General features: G+C 51.4%; 1 protein-coding gene across 6 annotated transcripts in view; it reads right to left on the reverse strand.

Annotated features, from left to right (window-relative positions):
* Positions 1 to 529, reverse strand: part of RALY (RALY heterogeneous nuclear ribonucleoprotein) — a 78,299-nt gene extending 77,770 nt beyond the window's left edge. For 3 of the 6 annotated variants that reach the window (XM_058562890.1, XM_058562886.1, XM_058562887.1), the window contains exon 1: positions 271 to 528. The gene's annotated coding sequence lies outside the window, so the exon portion shown is untranslated. Of the gene's footprint in view, positions 1 to 270 lie in introns of all 6 variants that reach the window. The other 3 variants (XM_058562888.1, XM_058562889.1, XM_058562891.1) reach the window with 3 other exon arrangements.
* Between the last annotated feature and the right edge of the window lie 5,471 nt (positions 530 to 6,000).

Raw genomic sequence — 6,000 nt, forward strand, 5'->3', positions numbered from 1 at the left:
CGCGGGGAGGAAGCGGGCAGGGAAGGCCAGGGCGGCCGGGAGCGGGCGCGGATGGGCCGGGCCGGCGACCCAGGGCGGCTGGCCCGGGAGGAGGAGGGTGCGGGGGGGGGGCGGGGGGCTGGGAGTTACTCGTGCTCCCGGGACTCCCAGAATGGCCGAAAAAAGAGTTTCTAAAAACGGGCAGCGGCCGGCGCGAAGAGGCGGACGACAGAAAAGGAACAAGGGACAATCCCCCCCACCCCTAAGGAGACGCCCGCGGCCCCCACTTACCCGCGCCGAGAGGTCTGGAGGTAGCCGCGCCGCGCGGAAGGAGGAGGTGCCGCCGCACTCGGTGGCGGAAGGGAGGGAGGGAGAAAGGGAGGAAGAAGGCGGCCCCGGCCGCGGCGTGAGGAGCTGAGCACACGCGCGGGACTCGCCTCCGCCGCCGCTACCGCCCCCTCAGCTTCTCCCGCTCAGCCCTCCCTGCTCCCGCACCGCTCGCCCGCCCCACCACACTGACAGGCGCGCGAGCCCCGCAGCCGCGAGTCCTTCCCTCGGCCGGCACCACTGAGGCGCGCGGGGGTGTGGGCGCCCGGAGTGGCTTTCCTCAGATCGGCCCCGCCCGCCGCTCCAGCCTTGGCCCCGGGCCCTCCCTCCCCCTCTCCGTCTCCGGGGAAGGACACGGGGACACACAAGCGCGAGGAGTCCACAGCCCCGCCCTGACACAGCCTGCTCTCCAGGCACATGGGCTCTCCCCACCCCCCCAACCTGGCTTTGGAAAAGTCCAGAGCTCCGGCCGGGGCGGGGCCTGACAAGGAGGAGGGACTGAAGAAGGAGCCTGGGGAGGCGGGGCTGAGGGCGGGAAGAGAGACCCGCTTACACCAGTACGGAGCCGGAGGCGGGGCGGGGCTGAGAGGGTGATGACACCCGAGAAGAGAGGAGCGTGAGACGGGCATGGAAGACCGTGGAGGCCTCGCGGAGCCAGAAGCGGGGGCAGTGCTTGAAAGGAGGGGCTGTGGGCGGGGCTGGAAGGAGGCCGTACCCGGAGGAGGAGTTGAGGGTGGAGGGAGGCCCGGGCGAGGCTGGAGAAGGCGGGGCTCTTAATGGAAGGTGCTGGAGGCCAGGCTGAAGAGAAGCCCAGAAGGGAGGAAAGATTGAAGCGAGACAGAAGGAGGCGGGCCCGGAAGCCGGGCAGGGAGGAGGGGGCCCAAAGGTGGCCATTCTGGGGAGGAGCCGGAAGGAGGCGTGACCCCCAAGAAGGATCGCGGGGGTGGTGCCGGGGGTAGGCGGGGCCTGGAGATGGGGCCCAAACAGGTCGGCAGGGGGCGGGGCCCGAGGGATAGGGGAGAGACGAAGTGGGAAGGAGAGTCAGGTTCTTTCGCTTTCAAGGAACCAGGCGAGTGGGCTGGGCGAGGATCGCTCCTCACTGCCTCGGCTGGGACTGGGCGGAGAGGCCGCCGTGAGGGTGGGTCTGGGGCGGACGTGCCACTCCCACTTAAAGGAAAAAAAGCAAAGTTAAATTCAAGTACCGTTACCCTTCTCAGGTGCAGGAAATGTTTTATAACTTGATCTGAGTGATGATCCTCCCTCCTGAATATTTCTCCTGTCGGAAACTCTCACCTAAATCAGTGTTCCAGCCTCCACGGAACAGCCGGAGGGGTCTTCTGAGAGCACAGGAGGACCATTGCCCTTCGGTCTTCAGCTGTAGACCTCTCTGAAGGCTGGGAAGTGTCCAAATTCTCCATGCGTCGCCGACCGGTGATTTCGTGATTGTATTTTTCACATGGCTTCCCCCAGAACCTGCTTAAGAGACGGAATTCCCGAGAACGGGGCAAAGTTTGAATTGAATCCTGGCTCTGACAGACCAGCAGTTATAGCTCTCTTAGTGTTGTTTGATGACTTCCATGTCTCGCTTCAAAAGGAAAACAAGTCAAATTAGAGAGAGGGTGACACTGAGACCAAGGCCAGGAATGTGCTTCCTCCACCCCTTCTAACTTCTGGTTCCTTCTTAGGCCTCAGGTCTCTTAAATATCTCCTCCTCAGAGAGGCCTTCCCTAAACACTCCTCCTGAAGATGTTCTCTAGTTTGGCCTCTTGTTCATTTCCTTTATGGCATTTCTTTTCTTTTTTCTTTTCCTTTTTTTTTTTTTTTTTTGGCTGAGGAAGATTAGCCCTGAGCTAACATCTGTGCCAATCTTCCTCTATTTAGCATGTGGGTTGGTGCCACAGCATGGCTGGCAAGTGGTGTAGGTCCATGCCCGGGACCCAGGCTGGGCTGCTGAACTGGAGCATGCAAGAGCTTAACCACTAGGTGAGGGGGCCGGCCCCTCTTCATGGCATTTCTTGGTCTTGTCATTTATTTGTCTGTGTGTTTTTGCCTGTCTCCTCCACTAGAAGGTAAGTTCCGTGAGAGCAGGAATCTTTGACTGTGGTGTACATCACTGAGTTACCAGACCTAGTGCAATGTCTGGCATAGAACTAGTGTTCAGTAAACACTTGATGAATCAATCAATCAACCAGTTAATGAGTCCGGTCTCTGCCAACCTCTGGTGTGTTTTTGGCCACTCCCTGGCTCCTCACCTCCCTCTCTGAGTCCCAATCTTACCATGTTTGCTTGAATACACCACAGTCTCTCAGCACCCTCTGCTGTAGCACTTGCTTTACTTGGATTGCTCCTCCCCTTCTGCTTAGTTGCCTCTTTTTCATGCTTCAACACTCAGCTCAGGAACTGCATCCTCTGAGAGGCCTTCTCTGACCTCCCATCAGCCCCACCACCAGGCAAGCTGAGGCACTCACCCTTCCCTGTTCATGGCCTCAGTTATAAAACCTGCCTGTGCAAATATCTTCTTCACTGCTGGCACTGAGGATTATGTTCATGGCCTATAAGATCCTGTATTTTTTTTTTTTAATCTTTTTTTTGTGTGTGTGTGTGTGAGGAAGATCGACCCTGAGCTAACATCTGCCAATCCTCCTCTTTTTTTGCTGAGGAAGACTGGCCGTGGGCTAACATCCATGCCCATCTTCCTCCACTTTATATGGGACGCCGCCACAGCATGGCTTGCCAAGCGGTGCATCGGTGCACGCCCGGGATCCGAACCAGTGAACCCCGGGCTGCCGCAGCGGAGCGCGTGCACTTAACCACTTGCGCCACCAGGACAGCCCCCTATAAGGTCCTGTATTACCTGCCCCCTGCTACTCTTCTGACCTTATCCCCTGTTTGCTCTCACCTCTCACTCTGCTTCAGCCACACTGGTCTCCTTCATGTACTTCTGACATGCCAAGCACACTGCTAACCTCAGGGCCTTTGTGCTTGCTGTTGTATCTGCCTCAAATGCTCTCTTCCAAGATATTAGTATGGCTCACTCCTCCTTCAGGTCTCTGCACAAATGTCACTTCCTCAGAGAGGCCTTCCTTGACCCACATTTAAAATAGCAACACCCCACTCCTCTTCACCTCCTCACACTCTTTCCTGCTGGATTTTTCTCCAAAGCACCTATCACCACCTTTTCATGTTCATTTGTTTATTGTCTCTCTCGCATCCCCACCTTCCACTATAGTGTGATCTCCACAAAGACAGGATTTTGTCTGTTTTGCTCATTCCACAGTACCTAGAACAGCAGGTCCTCATTTAATATTTGCTGAATGAATAACTATGAATTCCTAACTATGTTAGGAATACTCTGTGTCGTCCAGAAGAATCTCTGAAGATTACAATATGAAGGGAGATGTTTCTGAGGAAATATGTTGGCATCACTAGCTAACATGGAAAGTTACTAGTTGCTAAGCCCTTTTCAAGTTTATTTAATTCCCACAACCTATGAGGCACTACCTATGAGGTAGGTAGTATTATAATCCCTATTGTAGATGAGGAAACTGTGGCACAGAGGTTAACTTTCCCAAGGTCACACAGCTAGTAAATGGTGGAGTCCAACTTTAGAGTTTGCATGCTGAATCACTATACTATCCTATCTCATAATTATTAAGGACCTACCATTGTTGGTCCAATAAAGGTGAAGAATGAGGAAGAGACATTCTTTTGCCTTCCAGATAAGGCAAAAGAGTATGGTGCCTATAGGGTATGGTGCCTAGAGTTGCAGCACAATTTTTTCTTAGCCACTGTATTAGTCACAGTTCTCCAGAGAATGAGAATCAATAGGCTATATAGAGATATATATAAGAAGAGATTTTTTATAGGAATTGGCTCACATGGTTACAAGTCTCAAGGCCTGTAAGTCTCAAGATCTGCCACCTGCAAGCTAGAGAACCAGGAAAGCTGGTGGTGTAATTCAGTCCAAGTCCAAAACCGCAAGAACCAGGAGCACCGATGTCCAATGTCCTGGGCAAGAGAAGATGAATGTTTCAGCTCAAGCAAAGAGAGCGAATTTGCCCTTCCTCCACCTCTTAGTTCAATTTAGGCTTCAACAGATTGGATGATACCCACCCACATTGGTGAGAGTGATCTTCCTTACTTAGTCTACCAATTCAAATGCTAATGTCTTCCAGAAACACCTTCACAGACACACCCAGGAATGTTTTACCAGCAATCTGGGCATACCTTAGCCTAGTCAAATTGACATGTAAATTAACCATCACAGCCACGTGAGGGAAGCCAGCCAGAGAACAAAACCGTCACATGGGGGAGGGCAGGACTGAGAAAATATTGCAGAAAAAGTGAGCCAGAGACCTGATAAAGCCATACTTAAAGCTTGACCCACCTCTGGACTTTTCCATGAAGCAATACATCTTTATAATTTGAGTAGTTTGAGTTGGGCTTTTTGTAACTTGCAATGAAAACAGATTTCCTAATGAAAACAGATGGGTAAGTTTCAACAGGTAGAGGTATTAACGCTTCACATTTTTATGGAGTGTTTGTTTATAGAATGCTGGAGGGTATTACAGACAGAGGGAATAGCAAATATGAAGGTAGGAATGTAAGAGCTAGGGGTTTCTGCAGGGCAAGTATGAGTTGAGTTGAGAAAGATGAGATATAAAAGGTAGACTAGAACCAGTATCTGGAGAAACTGGTTTCTACGCTCAACTTGGTAGGTGGTGGGAATCATTGAAAGGTTTTGAGCAGAGGTTGCTTTAAAATGATAAAGTGTCAAGGTTGGAAGAACCTTTAAAAGTAATCTGGTTCAACTTTGAGTTCTGTTTTTGTCCCCATTTCATGGATGAGAAAATGTGACATGGCCAGTGTCTCACCAGACGGTAGGTGAAGGAACTAGGATTTGAACCCAGGGCCATCTGAGCCCCAGGGCATGCATTCAACCACTTCCTCTCCCCACCACTGGAATTAATTCTGCCCGCTGAGCTCACTCTGAATGGGTGAATCCTTCTTCAAAGATATGACAAGGATGTTTGTAGAGCTACCCGACCTAGGATTAGGAAGATGGATTGGGGAAAGTAGAGGGACCCATCCGGTATCTTCATTAGAGGCAAAGAATGAAGGCAGATGAGGAAGGCAGGTGAATGAAGAGGAAGTGGCAGATGAGGGAGAGGTGGCGAGGGAGAATCAGCAGGACCTGGAGAAGGAGCAGATGGAGATAAGAGGGATGTAAGAAGGAAGAAGTCATTGAGGAAGTCACAGGCTTATCGTTAGAATGGGAGGTTGCAAAGTCAGATGCCTACAGGGCCAGGCAGGTACCATAAATGAGCAAAGAAAATAGGAAGTAATGGGGTCTGTAGCAAGCTGGGAGTTCATAACCCTTCTAGAGGAGGCAGCTACTACTCATGTGGGAATACAGGCGCCAGTGTCGCCAGTTGCCAGGTCTAAAAAGAAAAAAAAAAGTCTAAATCCAAATTTTTATACAAAATCATCTGGTTTTTAAATGCTGTCAACTAATTCAAATTTAAAAAGAAAAAAAGCACTGTGCTGGCCTGAAAGACACACATCTTAAGGCTGGGTTTGGCCTGTGGGCTGCTAGTTCATGCCTTCTTTTTTTTTCTCTTTGTTTATTTTTTGTGTGTTTTGTTTTTGTGTGTGTGTGTGTGTGTGTGAGGAAGATCAGCCCTGAGCTAACAT

The sequence above is a fragment of the Diceros bicornis genome, chromosome 19 (assembly GCF_020826845.1).
Source record: "Diceros bicornis minor isolate mBicDic1 chromosome 19, mDicBic1.mat.cur, whole genome shotgun sequence".
Lineage (NCBI taxonomy): Eukaryota > Metazoa > Chordata > Mammalia > Perissodactyla > Rhinocerotidae > Diceros > Diceros bicornis.